The 18,328-nt window shown below is 40.9% G+C and overlaps 1 long non-coding RNA gene across 1 annotated transcript; it reads left to right on the top strand.

Moving 5' to 3' along the window:
- The first annotated feature begins 446 nt into the window (after window positions 1-446).
- On the top strand, window positions 447-1,854 carry LOC125345275. Its single transcript, XR_007209718.1, has 3 exons — window positions 447-486; window positions 938-1,577; window positions 1,800-1,854. It is a non-coding gene; the product is annotated as an uncharacterized LOC125345275 (long non-coding RNA).
- The last annotated feature ends 16,474 nt before the right edge of the window (window positions 1,855-18,328 follow it).

The raw sequence follows: 18,328 nt of genomic DNA, 5'->3' as shown, positions 1-18,328 counted from the left end.
TCCTGCACCAATTAGCAATGGAGTTGGAGGGTCTCAACATGCTTCCGGTAATACAATACTGCAACTATATGAACTAACAATAGCCCTTTCTTTGTCAGTCAATGTTCAAATAGGTTTCAAGATCCATTCAAGGCTGCAATGTTGAGCTCTTCTTAAGGACATCTGACATAAGACAGATATATGAACCAGTCACATGTGATGTACTTTTGTTCAGGTCTTGGAGCTTAAGATAGTAACATAAGCATTCTGTGCGTCAAGTCAAATTCCAATAAATCACAGATGGCCAAATCCTGTCATCAGCACCAAAATTTATAGTTTCAGTGATGACCTTAACCACTTACAGGATAATCCCTTTGTTGCTTTTAGTCTACCATTCACATAGGCTCCAGAATTCTAAAGTAACCAGATTAGCTTACCCATCACCCCAAATTGGTTTACATAATGACTCCAGTACAAGAACTTCTGCCCTTAAAAATTATATCAGAGGTGGGCTGGGGATATAGCCTAGTGGCAAGAGTGCCTGCCTCGGATACACGAGGCCCTAGGTTCGATTCCCCAGCACCACATATACAGAAAACGGCCAGAAGCGGCGCTGTGGCTCAAGTGGCAGAGTGCTAGCCTTGAGCGGGAAGAAGCCAGGGACAGTGCTCAGGCCCTGAGTCCAACGCCCAGGACTGGCCAAAAAAAAAAAAAAAAAAAATTATATCAGAGGGGCTGGGGATATGGCCTAGTGGCAAGAGCGCTTGCCTCGTATACATGAAACCCTTGGTTCGATTCCCCAGCACCACATATACAGAAAATGGCCAGAAGTGGCGCTGTGGCTCAAGTGGCAGAGTGCTAGCCTTGAGCAAGAAGAGGCCAGGGACAGTGCTCAGGCCTTGAGTCCAAGCCCCAGGACTGGCCAAAAAAAAAAAAAAAAAAAAAAATTATATCAGAGCTGGGCTAACCTTGAGTAAAGAAGCTCAGTGACAGCATTTAGGCCCTGAGTTCAAGCACCAAGACCAGCACACAACCAAAAACAGATTATATCAGAGAGGCAGTGCGTGTGTGTGTGTGTATGTGTGTGAGAGAGAGAGAGAGTGTGTGTGTGTATGTGTGCTCATGATTCTGTTTTATGATCATCAAACTTTTAAATCAGTTACATTGTTTTTTTCCCATTCAATACACCATAACAAGACAGCAAACGTACTTAGTAACATTACACATGAACACTATACAAACTATGATGGCAGGCCACTATTGGACCATGAAAAAAAAAGAATATTTCCCTACACAAGATTCAAATTTGATCTAATCTAGGTCAGCATAATTGAAATTCTAACAAACAGTAGAAAAGGAGATGGGTAAGGGGTAAATAACTGAGACCTATCTTGTTTACAATTCCCACAGACAGGTGAAATTCAATTTCATGCCAACTATACCCTTCAATCACTAAAACACAAACAATAAATAAATAGATAAACAAATGTCCATGCAATATAAGCAGGTCTTGCAATTCTAAAAGGTGTTCTCTTCATCACCACAACAGTGGTTGAGCTGTCAGCAAAAAGGCCATATAGATGGGAGTTTAAAAATAGGTAACTAGGGGCTGGAGATATGCCCTAGTGGCAAGAGTGCTCGCCTCGTATACATGAGGCCCTGGGTTCGGTTCCCCAGCACCACATATACAGAAAATGGCCAGAAGTGGCGCTGTGGCTCAAGTGGCAGAGTGCTAGCCTTGAGCAAGAAGAAGCCAGGGACAGTGCTCAGGCCCTGAGTCCAAGCCCTAGGACTGGCCAAAAATAAAAATAAAAAACTAGGTAACCAACTGGATGCCAGTGGCTCACATCTATAATCCAAACTATAAAGGAGGCTAAGATCTGAAGATCACTGTTCAAAGCCAGCCCAGGCAGGAAAGTTTGTGAGACTCTTACCTCCAATTAACGACCAAAAAAAGCCAGAGGGGGCTGGGGATATGGCCTAGTGGCAAGAGTGCCTGCCTCATATACATGAGGCCCTGGGTTCGATTCCCCAGCACCACATATACAGAAAATGGCCAGAAGTGGCGCTGTGGCTCAAGTGGCAGAGTGCTAGCTTTGAGCAAAAAGAAGCCAGGGACAGTGCTCAGGCCCTGAGTCCAAGCTCCAGGACTGGCAAAAAAAAAAAAAGCCAGAGGTAGAGGGAGCTGTGGCTCAAGTGGTAGAGAACTAGCCTTAAGCAGGAAGGCTCAAGAACACCACACATAGTGTGAGTTCAAGCCCCAGGATAGGCACCCAAAAAAAAAAAAGAAAAGAAAAGAAAAAACAGGCTATACTAAAGTCAGGCACAGTGATTCATACTTGTAATCCTACCTATTCAGGTGGCAAGCTGAAATCAAGAGGATTGTAGTTTGAGTCCAGGAAAAAAGTTTATAAGACTCCATCTCACAATAAAAGCCAACAAAAACCTGGACATAGTGATGCATTCCTGTCATCTCTGTTACAGAGAAAGTAAGTAGGAGGATTTCACTGGCCTGGGCAAAAACTAAAGCCCTGTTCAAAAAAAAAATAACTAGAGGCTTGCTCAAGTGCCAGGCTCTGAATTAAAAAAAAAAAAAAAGGACCCTAGAACAACAATTAAAAATTAAGAATCAAGTTAGACTGACAATGGTAGCAGATCGGTGTCTCTAAAGCTCTTCTTTCCTAATCAGAGCTCACCGCCTTCCCCGCCTTTGTCCTGGCCGTCAGTCGTAGCCATGTTCCCCACTAGTGCATGACATTCCCTTTCAAGACACATAACCCTTGCCCTTGACAGTCCTTTTGCTTCAGCTGATGCTTAAAGAAAGTATTCTTACCCCCTTCCCTGATGGAACATTAATCCTGGCATAAAAAGAACACGGTAAAACAGAGCCATTGCAAAGAATTATTATTACTTCGGAGGCAATGGAAATATTTTTCTCAAGCCTTTCCTAATTCCCCAGAGTTAGCTGACTCCCCACGTGCCCTCCACACTCTCATAACATTTGCCATTTCTTTTTCTTTTTTTTTTTTTTTTGCCAGTCCTGGGGCTTGAACTCAGGGCCTGAGCACTGTCCCTGAGCTTCTTTTGCTCAAGGCTAGCACTCTACCACTTGAGCCACAGCGCCACGTCCACCTTTTTCTGTGTATGTGGTACTGAGGAATGGAACCCAGGGCTTCCTGCATGTTAGGCGAGCACTGTTCCGCTAAGCCACATTCCCAGCCCCCACTTGTCATTTCTTTACTGGAGCAGTTGAAAGTTAATTGTCTCCAGTTTTCCTTTTTTCTTTCTTTGTTATCTAAACAGGAATCATCTTTATAAAACTCTATAGTCTCTAAGACCTAGCAGTGCCTTGCACTGTTTACTATATTCTTTTTTTTTTTTTTTTTTTTTTTTAGCCTGTCCTGGGGCTTGAACTCAGGGCCTGGGCACATCCTTGAGCTCTTTCTCCTCAAGGCTAGCACTCTATCACTTGAACCACAGCACCACTTCCAGCTTTTTCTGTGTATGTGGTACCAAGGAATCAAACCCAGGGCTTCATGCATGCTAGGCAAGCACTCTACCACTAGGCCACATTCCCAGCCCTCCTCCTCCTCCTCGTATACATGATGCCCTGGGTTCAATTCCCCAGCACCACATATATAGAAAAAGCCAGAAGTAGTGCTGTGGCTCAAGTGGTAGAGTGCTAGCCTTGAACAAAAAGAAGCCAGGGACAGTGCTCAGGCCCTGAGTCCAAGGCCCAGGACTGGCCCCCCCAAAAAAAACCCAACACTAAAGTAGATTCACTAGAAACCACCAACGGACTAGCTTTTTGCTTAATAAAACTCATCTTTATCCATGCCAATATGAATATCTATGAGTATCCGTGAGACATAAATATATTGAGGATAAACTAAGATAGATAGCTTAAATATTGTGTCTGAAAAGCTTTTCATTAAAATGGGCTACTGCTATATTTGTAGAATATCCACATACATTTAGAATGGCTACAGTCATGGCTATAGGAGGTCACAAATTTAGCAGCCAGTAACAAATCCAAAGTTTATTTTCAGAAATTTTGCATATGATAGCAGTTTCAGAACTAAAACTGCAGCCCTTTTCCCTGCCGAAAGCAGAGGGTAGAAGAGTGCCAAAGGAGCAAACGCTCTCCTGACTCTGCTCCTGGCACTGCTTGGAGCAGAGGAGAAATGTGCAGGGCCAGCAAGAGCCTCAAGGTAAATCGGTCACCCAGGGCAAGAGGCATTTTGGATATCAATACTACTCAAGGCTTAAAACTATTGCTTTCATACATGCCCATGTTCGTTTAAAACACAATCTGCGGTTTGGAACTTTAAAAATGTTCTAATGTGCTAGTCTGTCCACATATTAATCAAATCTGCCAAGTTTGAACATGCCAAGCTTAAAATACTCACCAGATCTTCGGCAAAGGGATGAGCTCAATCTTTTAGTCTCAGGAAAAGGAACTCAGAGGAGCAGTGTTACTTTAATGAGAGCTGCAACAGAAAAAAAAAAAAATCAACGCCTAAATAGTGATGTTTCTCTTAAAATATATCTGAAAAAAATTCCTAAGCTAAGCATTGGTGGCTTATAACTGTAATCCTAGCTACTCAAAAGGTTGAGATCTGAGAATGATGGTTCAAAGCCAGCCCACACAGGAAAGCCCATGAGATTCTTATCTCCAATTAACTATCAAAAAGGCAGGAAGTAGAACCACGGTTCAATATATACATATATGAATAAGAAAAACTAGGCCAGGCACCAGTGGCTCATGCCTGTAATCCTAGCTACTCAGAAGGCTAAGATCTGACAATTATGGTGTGAAGCCAGTCCAGGCAAGAAAGTCCCTAAGACTCCAGGGACTTTAGCCACTAGAAAATAGGAAGTGGCTCAAAGTGGTAGAGAGCTGGTCTTGAGTGAAAAAGCTCAGGGACAGCATGTAGGCCCTGAGTTCAAGCCCCATGAATGACAAAGAAAGAGAAAAAAGCTAATGGCAGATTTCTACATTAACTTCAAAATAAGACCTTGGATTTTATTTCCCATTGTCAAGGAATATAGACTAAGGCCTTTTAGAAAGTCTTAATTCACTTTATATTGTAAGAATTCTATTTTTATATCAAGAGTAATATAAGTTCTTTCAGTGTTATAGTTTTATCCTCTCTAGCAGATCAACAATAAAACCTGTGATGATTAAACTTTTATAACTAAAACCTCAGAATCTAGCACATCAAATCTCTTCATTTTCATCTGAGGAACTTAATGCTCTAGAGATTAGTTCAGTGATTTGGTAACAGAAAAAAATCTGGGATCAGCTGCACTGCTTTACCAAAACAGCAATTGTTTTAGAAATTTCAATAGAAAAAAAAGCTTAAATATCCATTCCATAAGTAGATGGGCCCTCAAGATTTAGAAACATGAGCAGTAGGACTGGGGAATAGCTCAGTGGCAGAGTGCTTGCCTGGCGTGCATGAATTTCTGGGTTCAGTCCCTAGCACCAACACCAAAACCAGAGCAATTATTTCCAATGCTTTCGGCTCCATCCATTTCACATAGTATCTCCACTGCAAGTTCAGATTTTAATACTTTTTCTTCATTCCAAAGGGGGTAAGTATAATTGTTACAATCCACCATAATATCCTCATCTTCTAAAAAATACATTTCCCATGAAAATAAGTAATTTCATAGAAGAATTTAAAATCTCTCAAATTCTAAAAGAGGTGTGGGTACAGTTCAATTAATGACTGCCACAGAGGCACTAGGTTTAATACTGAGCACTCCAATACCAATTATATATAGGAAGTGGTGCTATGGCTCACAGTGGTAGAGCACTAGCCTTGAGCAAAAGAGCTCAGGGACAGCACCCAGGCCCTGAGTTTAAGCCCCAAGACTGACACAATATTTAAAACAATTAAAAATAGATTTATATGTATATATACACATACACACAAATATGTATATATAATGTTTGAACACGCACATTTTTCTCTCATTCTTTAAATAATAAAGTATGCAACTATTTACATAACATTTACATTGCTTTAGGCATTATAAGAAATCCACAAATGAGTTAAGGTGTGAGGAAGACTGCATAGACTGCGTGCAAATACTAAACTTTTTTTTTTTTTGGTCAGTTGTAGAGCTTCAACTCCAGGCCTCTTTGTGCTCAAGGCTAGTGCTCTACCACTTGAGCCCCAAAGCCACTTCCAGTTTTTGTGTGGTTAATTGGAGATAACAGTCTTACAGGGACTTTTCTGCCAGGCTGGCTTTGGACCACAATCCTCAGATCTCAGCCTCCTGAGTAGCTAGAATTACAGGTGTGAGCCATCAGTACTCTGTCTACTAAGCTTTTTTTTTTTTTTTTTTTTTTGCCAGTCCTGGGCTTGGACTCAGGGCCGCAGCACTGTCCCTGGCTTCTTTTTGCTCAAGACTAGCTAGCACTCTGCCACTTGAGCCACAGTGCCACTTCTGGCCGTTTTCTATATATGCAGTGCTGGGGAATCGAACTTGCCACTAGACCATATTCCTAGCCCCTAAGCCATTTTTTAAAGAGACTAAAGCATCAGCAGATTTTTGTAACTGCAGTGATACTAATCCTTTGTGAATAGCAATGGATAACTGTTAATTCAACATATGCAGATATAACTGCTGCTTCTTCAAGTTGCAAAGGAAAACTCACTTTATAATTTTCAACTATTTGACCATCTATTACTTCACATGGCTCTCCTAATCTGTAAAGTATCTGTAGAGAAAAAAACACAACAAAACCTCTATTACAACATAAGTCTCAAGGAAGAAGCCATTTGCCTGTCAATGGACTAATAAGAGGAGAGTCAGGACTCTGTATCTCAAAACTGACTTGAGCACCTGGCAATTTTTTTTGTGTGTGTGCCAGTCCTACAGCTTGAATTTGGGGCCTGGGTTCTGTCCCTAAGCTTTTTTGTTCAAGGCCATCAAGACCATGGCACCTGCTTTTTTTAAAACAGAATAAAATATTTTTCTTTACTCTTCTCATAATAAAGCAATTTAACGTTTAAAACTGGTAAAATGTATTATCCAAAAAGAAACTCACTCATTACCTGACTTACATAACTGTAACCCCTCTGGTACATCACCTTTATAATATTAAAAAAAAAAAAAAAGAGCCAGGCACTGGTGGCTCATGCCTGTAATCCTAGCTTCTCAAGTGGCTGAGATCTGAGGATCACGATTCAAAGCGAGCCTGGACAGGAAAGTCTGTGAGACTCTTATCTCCAATTAACCAACAGGAAACCAGAAGTGGTACTGTGGCTCAAGTGGTAGAGCTCTAACTAGTCTTGAGCTGAAAAGCTCAGGGACAGCACCCCAGCCCTAGTTCAAGTCCATGCCAGACAAAAACACAAAAAAACCTACAACACATATAGAAATCAATACTACCTACACTTCTAAGCATCTACTATAGATCATGGGGGAAAAAAGCATCTACTACAGATCTGCAGAAAAGGGACATGACTTATTCACTTTTGGTTTTGTACATGTTGAGCTTTAGAGAATGGTTTTCCAACTTTCCCACTGAGTATATATAAAGCAGGTCACTAAAATAGTATTTTTTTAACACTTTTTTTCTTTCTTTCTTCCTTTTGTGTGTGTGTGTGTGTGTGTGTGTGTTGCTAAGCATGGATCCTAAGACATTATGCATTTTACGCAAAATAATAAAATAGAAAGAGTTCCTGGCATCTGTTACCAGCACTGTATTCATCCAGATAACTACGAGATTCCAGTGATCCTAGTAATGATCAACTTCAGTCTGACATTCTCCTCTTGTTCTAAACACAATTTTTTTCTCTCCTCTGTTCCCTGGAATACCACCAAAGAAGAGAATGATCCTGAGCCTGAGAACAAACAGAGCATCTAGAAAAGAACAATACAGAGAGTAATCTACACAGAAGTACCACCATTACCACATTCTGGGTCAGGGCCATTGGAGAGAGAGCAAAATCACATCATCTCAGTGTTGGGAAGGGATTATCATATATCAACAAATATTTTCCAAGTGACTGTGTGCTAGATACTAAAGCTACACAGATTATGACCAAATCCCTATTTAGGGCATTGTGTGCTAAGTACTTTAATAAGGAATTAATTAAGGGCTATGGAGTATAGAAGAAGAAATAAAAGGGTTGGTTTTTTCAAAACAAACTGTCATGACTTGAGATCAGAGCATCCATCATCTCCCACCAATCTTTTGTACAGAAGACTTACGCTAATTCAAGATGAGAATATAGAAGGGCTACAGTAGTCCTACAAGGGCTGGGATTTGTAGCCTCTTAGGTGCATGAACTTGTTCTACTCTGATTGGTTTAAAAAAACAACAAGAAGTTAGAGCTGGAGGCAAAGCTGAGTGGTCAGAGTACCTATTAGGAAGCACAAAGTCCTGAGTTCAAAATCCAGTACTGCTCCCAAAAAAGCTTTTATCATTTCTGTTCCACCTCTTCTTTTTTCCACACAAATCACAGGAAACCACTATTCTAGTCCAACCATTCACTCAGTGCCACTCTCTAAATTTTACAAGATAACAAATACCCAATCCTTAAAGAATAAATCTGGGGCTGGGGATATGGCCTAGTGGCAAGAGTGCCTGCCTCATATACATGAGGCCCTGGGTTCAATTCCCCAGCACCACATATACAGAAAATGGCCAGAAGTGGCGCTGTGGCTCAAGTGGCAGAGTGCTAGCCTTGAGCAAAAAGAAGCCAGGGACAGTGCTCACGCCCTGAGTCCAAGCCCCAGGACTGGCCCACAAAAAAAAAAAAAAAGAATAAATCTGCTGGGGCTGGGAATATGGCCTAGTGGTAAAGTGCTTGCCTCGTACACATGAGCCCTAAGTTCGATTCCTCAGCACCACATATATAGAAAATGGCCAGAAGGGGCGCTGTGGCTCAAGTGGCAGAGTGCTAGCCTTGAGCAAAAAGAAGCCAGGGACAGTGCTCAGGCCCTGAGTCCAGGACTGGCAAAAACAAAAAGAATAAATCTGCTCAAAGAAAATAGTCCCTGCATTTCCCTTCCTAAGGAAAATATAATTTACAGACTAGGCCATTTGCAGAGATTTAAGGAACAAGTTGAACTACCAGAATAAAACTAGCCAAGCTACATAACTTTTCCTTTGGCCCAAATTCTAATCTCCCCCGACCCTCTCTCATTTACTCGCTCTGCCCGCTCTCTTGCTCTTGCTCTCCTCTTCACTTTCTTCTCCTTCCCCTCTCCCAACTGCCTTCCCCTTACACTCCCACCTCCTCTCTCATTCTCTGTCTCTCCCTCATTCCCACATCCCCAGAATTAAGTCTTTCTAGCTCTGAGACTTTTTTCCCCAGTCCTGGGGCTTGAACTCAGGTTCTGGCACTGTCCCTGAGCTTTTGTGCTCAAGGCCAGTGCTCTACCACTTGAGCCACAACCCTACTTATAGCTTTTTTAGTGGTTAACTGGAGATAAGAGTTTCATGGACTTTCTTGCCTAGGCTGGCTTTGAAATGTGATTCTCAGATCTCAGTAACTAGGAACTATCGGTGTGAGCCAACCAGTGCCCAGCTTAGTTCTGAGACTTCTACCTTATAACTAACCCTAGCTTCCACCTGCACTACCACCACTATGCTTTTTATGACTCTAAAGAACCTACCCACAAGAACAATAGGAATTTACTAATCCACAAATCCTATTTCATTATTGCTTTCTAGACAAATCTTAAAAGCCTACAATGCCAAAAAAGGTATCATTTGTCTTTATACATCTCCAAAAGGAAAAACATACCTTTGATAGTTTTCTTAATTATCTCTCCTTCCTGTTAGAAACATACTTTAATAACCATAGCACATCCTAGCAAACTGCTGCTGTTTCAACAATTACAATAGTGTATATACTTTCAATAGTGAGTCAGCCTTAGGAGTGGTTTATACATGGAAATTCACCAGCTGGCATGTACACTTAGATTCAAGAAGACAAATGGAATTTCTGTGTCAGATTTTTCCAAGAGTTAACTAGTTTTTTAATTGATTATATCTTTCCCAAGAATTTACAGATGAAATGGTATTACATCTGGGACTTGTTTTGAAATATTGAAGAGGAAGAGAAAGAGTAAGGTTAAATAAGCTTGGTCATATATTGAGAATTTTTGAAACGAGTGCTAGGTCCTGAGTGGTTCATTACATTATTCTATTTTCTTTCTTTCTTTCTTTTTTCTTTTTCGGCCAGTCCTAGGGATCAGACTCAGGGCCTGGGCACTGTCCCTGGCTTCTTTTTGCTCAAGGCTAGCACTATACCGCTTGAGCCACAGCGCCACTTCTGGCTTTTCCTGCGTATGTGGTGCTGAGGAATCGAACCCAGGGCTTCATGCATGCTAGGCGAGCACTCTACCACTAAGCCACATTCCCAGTCCACATTACTCTATTTTCATATGTGTTTTGAAATATTCCAAAATAAAGGTTAAAAATTTTACTAGAGTCAGCCAGCATGGTGGCTCACACCTGTAATCCTAGCTACTCAGGAGGGTGAGGTCTGAGGATTGAGGTTCAAAGCCAGCCTGGGCAGGAAAGTCCATGAGATTCTTATCTCTAGTTAACCATGGGAAGTGGTGCTGTGGCTCAAGTGGTAGAATGCTAACCCTGAGCTAAAGTGCTCAGGGACAACACCTGGCCCAGAGTTCAAGCCCCAAGACCGACAGAAAAAAAATTACTGATGTCATGGTCAGGCAAACTTTAAAAAACATGAAGGGCTAAGCACAGTGGTTTCACACCTGTAATCCCAACTACTTGGAAGATCAAGTTGGAGGCCAAACCAGGCAGAAAGTGAGACCACAACTCAACCAAAAAAGCTAGGTATAATAGTGTGAACATCTGTAATCCCATCTACTTGGAGGTATAGGTAGGTGGATTACAATGGATTATAGCTCACTCAGGCTAGCTGGTGTAAAAAAATATGAGCCTAGTTATAAAATAACTAAAGCAAAAGGGGTTGGGGGTTATGGCCCAGTGGATAGAGTGCCTGCCTCATAAGCCAGAGGCTCTAAGTTCAAACCCTACATACACACACACACACACACACACACACACATACACACACACATACAACAACAACAAAACAAAAAGAAAAGAAAAAAAAAGTGATTCTTGGGACCAATGAGCTCCATGGCCTACCAGAGTAAAACTAGTTTCTTAACATACGTCTCAGCTCTAACAGTTATTCTTCACTGAGCAAGTATTTATTTATTGAGTACAAGTACCATGGGAACAAAATTACTGAGCATCAGCCTAAGCACTACAGACACGATAATTAACTGAATTCTGTCTCCCTCAAGGAATCAGGTTGGCAATCTGTAGTGGCAAATGAGGCATGCACATGGTATCCTAGAATACATCCAACTACTACCAATCCAACCCATCCGACTATTTATTACCAATCTGGGGGGAGGGGGGAACCTAGAATTTAATTTAGATGTTAAATTCTAAAAAAACTCAACCTGAGTTGAATAGATTATTTCTTTTTTACCTGTTAATCTATATTGTTTTGTAGATTATCAGATCATCGAGTAGATGCCTACATATATATACCATGTAAGTTAATGTACTCATTATTACATAAAGCAGAAATTAGCAAACCATCTTCCACCCAGCAGATATTTTTAATATACATTATGTGTCACAATATGCTAAACAGAAAGGATAAACACAGCATTTACTCTCATGGGATTTGTAAACTAAGAACATAGGAAGACAAAATAAGTAAGCAAGCAAGCAGAAAGCTGATTACTAACTCTCCAAGTTACAAAGGAAACAAAGAAGGAAACAGGATAAAAAAAAAAAACCCTACATTTTTTAGATATAGTGATAAGGAAAACTGAAAGAACTATGGATGATAAGGTAGCAAAACCAGAGGGGAAAGAAAATAAAGGCCAGATAAGGTAGCCAGATTGAAAAGATATAGCATGCAGCACCATGCAGGTCATGTGAAGAAATCTGCTATCCAGAATACAAAGAAAAAACCCTCGGAGATGAAAGCTTTAAGTAAACAAGTGATATGATTCTGCTTACGTTTTTAAGACCATTTTTGTTATTCTGGAGAGAATGAATTGAAGGAGAATAAATGTCTACAAAAAAAATTAGTAAAACCAGAACACGGAGATGATTCTTTTTTTTATCAGTAGTGGGGCTTGAGCTCCGTCAGGGCTCAGGTGCTGTCCCTGAGCTCTTTTTGCTTAAGGCTAGGCGCAGTACCACTTCCGGTTTTCTGGCGATAACAATCTCATAGACTTTCCTGCCCTGGCTGGCTTCAAACTTGGGTCCTCAGATCTCAACCTCCTGGGTAGCTAGGACTACGGGCATGAGTCTCTGAGGCCCAGCCCATAGGTGATTTTAATCAACAACAAGAAAAAAATCACCACTGCATTCCATTACCAACCTAAAGTCTTTTAAATAGCAAGTCCAGGCCTCAGCTGCAGGCTTCTGAGTTGTTTTGTTTGTCTGCTGGCTCTTAATGCTTACACCCAAGGGTCCTGATCTCTGAGGAGGTCTCTGGGCAGCTGCAACAAGCCCACATGCCTGGGGGTTAGCATTCTTCTCACTCTCCAATTGCCAGAGTCAGATTCATTTTCACTTACTCATTTAGTCCATCATCAGCTTCTTGAGTGAAAGGAACAGAGTAGGGGACTTCCTCAAGAATTTCACAAGACAATAAACTTTACTGAACATTTGATAAAGAATGTGATTGCATAACCTTTCTTGCTACCGCCAACTATGTTCCAGGTGGGGAATCTACTATGAAAGCAATACTAATATTCTTGTTTGAATTTGCCAGATCTCAGAAAACTGCCTAAGGCAAATTTATTTAGTTCCTTTTTTATTTTATTTTATTATTATTATTATCATTATTATTATTATTATTTTGGTGCTGGTCCTGGAGCTTTGAATTCCAGGCCTGGGCAGTGTCCCAGGGTTTTTTTACTCTCTACCACTTGAGCTCGCAGGTCTACTTCCGCCTTTATTAGTGAGTAATTGGAGACCTAAGTCTCACTGACTTCCTTGATCCAGCTGGCTTCAAACTGCGATGCTCAGATCTCAGCTTCCTGAGAAGCAAGGATTAGAGGCGTAAGCCACCAGCAGCTAAGTAGTTCCATACATTTTTTTAAATGTGCTTTTCATTCTAAAGTCTAAGCAAGAAAAAACTTCCCAAATCAATCCAAAAACTCATGGAGAGCATGAAAGATCCTGAATAGCAAAAGCAATCCTGAATAAGAAGAGCAACAATGTAGGTATCTCAATACTGGACTTCAAATTATACTGCCATAGCAGCAAAAACAACATGGCACTGGCACAAAAAATAGAATTGGAGACCAATGGAACAGAATAAGAAATCCAGGAATAAAAGCATACTCCTACAGCCATCTAATTTTCAATAAAGAGCCAGAAACAGGAGAAAAGATAATCTCTTCAAAAAAATGATGCTGGAGAACTGGGGATATGGCTTAGTGGTAGAGTGCTTGCCTAGCATGCATGAAGCCCTGGGTTCCATTCCTCAGTACCACATACACAGAAAATGCCAGAAGTGGTGCTGTGGCTCAGGTGGTAGAGTGCTATTCTTGAGCAACAGAAGCTCAGGGACAGTGCCCAGGCCCTGAGTTCAAGCCCCAGAAATGGCAAAAAAAAAAAAAAGATGCTGAGAAATTGGTTATCTACTTACAAGAAACTGAAATACTTAATCCCTATCTCTCACTCTATACAAAAAAAGGGGGAAAAAAATCAACTCCAAATGGATCAGAGAACTCAAAGTAAGGTCAAAGACTTTAAATCCACTACAGGAAAACACGGAGGAACATCTGAAAGTTGCAGACTCCAACTGCTCAGAAAACAAGAATAATCAACAAACAGGACTACTTCATATGAAAAAGCTTCTGGACAACAAAAAAGAATGAAGGAGGAGGAGGAAAACGAGTGGAGGGGAATAAGGGGAGGAGGAGAAGGAAGAGGAGGAGGAAGAGGAAGAAGAGCAAGAGTGGGGGGAAGAAATCTTCACTAGCCATTTAACAAATAAAGGATTACTATCTAGACTGTACACAGAGCTCAGAAAGTTGAACAGCAAACCTGGTACCAGTGGTTCACACCGACAGCCCCTCAGCCACTCAAAAGTTTAGATCTGGAGAGTCACAGTTCAAAACCCATGAAGGAAGATAAGTCCTTAAGATTTCATCTCCACAATAATCAGAAAAAAGCAGGTCTGGAAGCATAGCTCAAGTGGTATAGCACCAGCCAAGCAAGCCAAGCAAGCATAAGACCTTGAGTTCAAACCTCAATACTGCTAAGAAGAAAAAAAAAAAAAGTAAACAGCAAAAGAACAAATAATCCAACCAGGCAGCAACGGCTCACACCTGTAATCCTATCTACTAAGGAAGCTGAGTTCTGAGGATTGCAGTTCAAAGCCAGCCTAGACAGGAAATTCTGTGAGATTTTTATCTCCAATCAACTACTCAAAAAAGCCAAAAGTGGGGGCTGGGAATATAGCCTAGTGGCAAGAGTGCTTGCCTCGTATACATGAAGCCCTAGGTTCAATTCACCAGCACCACATATATAGAAAACGGCCAGAAGTGGCGCTGTGGCTCAAGTGGCAGAGGGCTAGCCTTGAGCAAAAAGAAGCCAGGGACAGTGCTCAGGCCCTGAGTCCAAGGCCCAGGACTGGCAAAAAAATAAATAAATAAATAAAAATAAAGCGGCACTGTGGCTCAAAAGGCAGAGCACTCACCTTGAGCAACAGCACCCAGGCCCAGAGTTCAAGACTCAGGACCAGTGCACGCACGCACACACGTAATGAGAGAATAACTAGAAAGCACTGTTACCAACCATATGTGAAAAAAGTATAGAAAAGAGTAATGTGATAACAGCTAGAGAGCATTAAGCTACCAATATATGTGAGAACATTGAAAACATAAAAATATATATGTATATATTATACACATATATGTATGTATAGTCTCATAACCACAAGATGGGGTTATCCAAAAAAAAAGGAAAAATAATAAATGAATAAGTGTTAAGGACATAGAGAAATCAGAGCCATGTGCACTAAAATGAAAGTGTAATTAATCTTTAAGGGTGAAAATAACAAGACTTTGAACGTGTTGAAGATAACATGTAGTGCTAGAGGGGTGGTTCAAGCAGCACAGCACCTGCCTAGCTAATGAGACCCTGTGCTCAAACACCGGTGAACACAAAAACAAAATATAGCACATATGTTTGAAATGGTATGTTCTGAATCACACAAACTTGTGTTAAGTATGATATCCTTTCTTTTTCTCTTTGCAGCTCTGGGAATGGAACTCTGGGCCTCAAGCATGCTAGGCAAACAGTCTACCACTTGAGCTAGACCCCTGGCGCTTTTGTTAACATTTTATTTTGGTTTTCGGACAAGGTCTCACTCTTCACTTTGTCCTGGCTGACACCCAACTCAAGGACCTCCTATCTTCAAGGAGCTGGAATCACAAGCATAGGTTACCATACCCAGCCTAGTATGATATTCTTAATGACTAAGGAACATAAAACTTTTTTTTATCTTCCTTCTGTGGTATGGTACTGAGGACATAAGTAGAAACAGTTATTAATAAGAGAAATCTGTCATAAGGACAAATAGATCTTTCTGAACTAAAATAAAGTACAAAATCATACATCCACACAATTCCAATACCAATTTCCTTTTTCCTTGCTTCCATATTCCTGTCACATTTCTCTCATGTAGCTCCTCTGATGTGTCAGCACAGAGACAAACTGACTACTGCCAAGGCAAAGGCCGTTCATTAAGCACTCTTGCTGGACTCAGATTGCGGCCGTGGGAACTGCCTCCTCTTAAATTTCTGGGCTATTATCAGATAGAAGCAGCTCTTAATCTCCCTTGGCTTGCTCTGCAGAGGCATGTGCCAAGTAAAGGTGGGGGAGAAGAGGCTGAGGTCCACAGTTTCCTGAAGTCCTGTATTCTCTATCTTCTTATCCATTATGGGCTCGGAACACATGTTATTTAGTGTCCCAATAGGTTTTATTTTTTAAATCTGCCTCATACAAATATTGTATTACATCCATGGGAGAGAAAACAGTATCTACTAGGTGACACTACTACTCTGATGCTGCAAATGCAGGAAGAAAAAGTCAGGAAAAAATAGGTGGCTGGGACCTGATGGCTCACGCCTGTCATCTTAATAATTCAGGAGACTGAGATCTGAGGATAAAAGGTTCAAAAAGCCAACCCTGGCAGAAAACCAGAAGTGGAGCTGCAGCTCTAAGTGGTAGAGCTAGCTAGCCTTGAGCAGAAAAGCTCAGGGAGAATGCCCAGGCTCTGAGTTCAAGGCCCACGACCAACAAAAAAAAGGGGGGGAGGGAGGGAGGAGAAGGAGGAGGAGGAGGGGGCTGGGAATGTGGCCTAGTGGTAGAGTGCTTGCCTAACATGCATGAAGCCCTGGGTTCGATTCCTCAGCACCACATATACAGAAAAAGTCAGAAGTGGCACTGTGGTTCAGGTGGTAGAGTGCTAGCCTTTAGTAAAAAGCACCCAGGGACAGTGCTCAGGCCCTGAGTTCAAGCCCCAGGACTGGCAAAAAAAAAAAACCCACCAAAAAACAAGAAATTAAATGAGGATATTCTATAGAGAAGGGAATGTAAAAATATGCTTGTAACTATACTATCACTCACTTGCATTAAGCAAGAGCTGTTTTCCAAAGTTTTAGTTTAAAAACAAATGTCCCATCACCCTCTTTCTGCCTCCAGCCACAGACACTGATCTCAATTTCTCTCACTACAACTTGGTTTCGCCTGTTCTAGAACTTCAAATAAATGAACCCAATCTCTTCTATGTCTTAGTTTGAATTCATTCACATTACTACACATACTGATAATTCAGTCCTTTACTCTTTTTTTCTTTTGTTTTTTGGTCATTCCTGGGGCATTTGAGTTGTATAAACTCATGGCCTTTACCATTTGCTTTACCATTTGAGCCATTCCAATAGCCAAAAATCATTTATGCTGTTGGCCAATAATATCTTTTTTTTTCCTGGTACTGGAACTTGATCTCAGGGCCTCATACTAACTGAACTTGCTTGCTCAGCTGGTGCTCTACCACTTAAGCTACACATCTAGCCCCTAATCATATATTTTCTTCTGTGAAGTGTCTATTCAAAGTCTCTTAGTAACTTCTGTGTATGTGCCAAAAATCTGGAGGAAGTGTGTGTGTGTGTGAGTGTGTGTGTGTGTGTGTGTATACCAATTATGGGTCTTGAACTCAAGACCTAGGTGCTGTCCCTGAGCATTTATTTCTCAAGGCTAGCACGCTTACCACTTGAGCGACAACTCCATTTCTGGCTTTTTGAGTAGTTAAATGGAGGTAAGAGTTTCATAGGGGCTTTTCGGCCCGGGCTGGCTTTGAACCACAATCCTCAGATCTCATTAGTGCCCAGCTCTTAGTTTTTCTTTTCTTTTCTTTTGTGCCAGTCCTGGGGCTTGAATTCAGGGCCTGAACACTGTCCCTAAGCTTCTCTTGCTCAAGGATAGCAGCATTCTACCACTTGAGCCACAGCACCACTTCCAGCTTTTTCTGTTTATGTGGTACTGAGGAATTGAACCCAGGGCTTCATGCATGCTAGGCAAGGACTCTACCACTAAGCCACCTCACTGGCCTGTCTTAGTAACTTTTTAACAGGGCTATTTGTCACACTATTGAATTTTTGGAGCTTTTGAAAACATTATGAACATGTATTTTTCTTCTCAATCCCTCACCATATCTTTTGGGGGGAAAAAAGCTTTAATTTTAATAAAGCCCAATTTCTCAAATTTATTTTTATGATAGTGGTTCTTCTTTGCTTTAAAAAGTCTTTTCTTATCCCTAGATCACAAAGATTTTTCTCCAAAAATCTCTGTTTTTATAGTTTATTGTACGTCTAAGTCTATGAGCCATTTCAAATTAATCTTTGGGTATGAGGACTGGTACTGAGAGTCATTTCTTCCTACATAAATATCTAGGTGCTCCAATAGCATGTATTCCTGTTGTGCTGTTGTTGAAAATCAACTAATTATGTGTACAAATATTTCTGCACTCTCTAGTCTGTTTCCAATGGTTCATGTATCTGTTTTTACACTAGTGTCACACTGTTTTGATTGCTGTAGCTTTATAAGAATTTCTAATATAGGTAATTTAGTTACCTCATTTGTTCTTCTTTTGAACTGCTTTGCTAATTACAAGTCCAGTGTACTCCCATCTAAATTTGAGATTCAGAAAGCCAATTTTTTTTTAATCTCTTGGGATTTTGACTAAGAACACTCTGAATCTGTAGAGGAGATCAAATGATTTAATAGTATTGGGTG

This window comes from Perognathus longimembris, unplaced genomic scaffold (genome assembly GCF_023159225.1).
Source record: "Perognathus longimembris pacificus isolate PPM17 unplaced genomic scaffold, ASM2315922v1 HiC_scaffold_5463, whole genome shotgun sequence".
In the NCBI taxonomy this organism is placed as follows: Eukaryota; Metazoa; Chordata; class Mammalia; order Rodentia; family Heteromyidae; genus Perognathus; species Perognathus longimembris.
The sequence above is the reverse complement of the archived record's forward strand: the minus strand, read 5'-3'. Positions and strand labels throughout refer to the sequence as shown.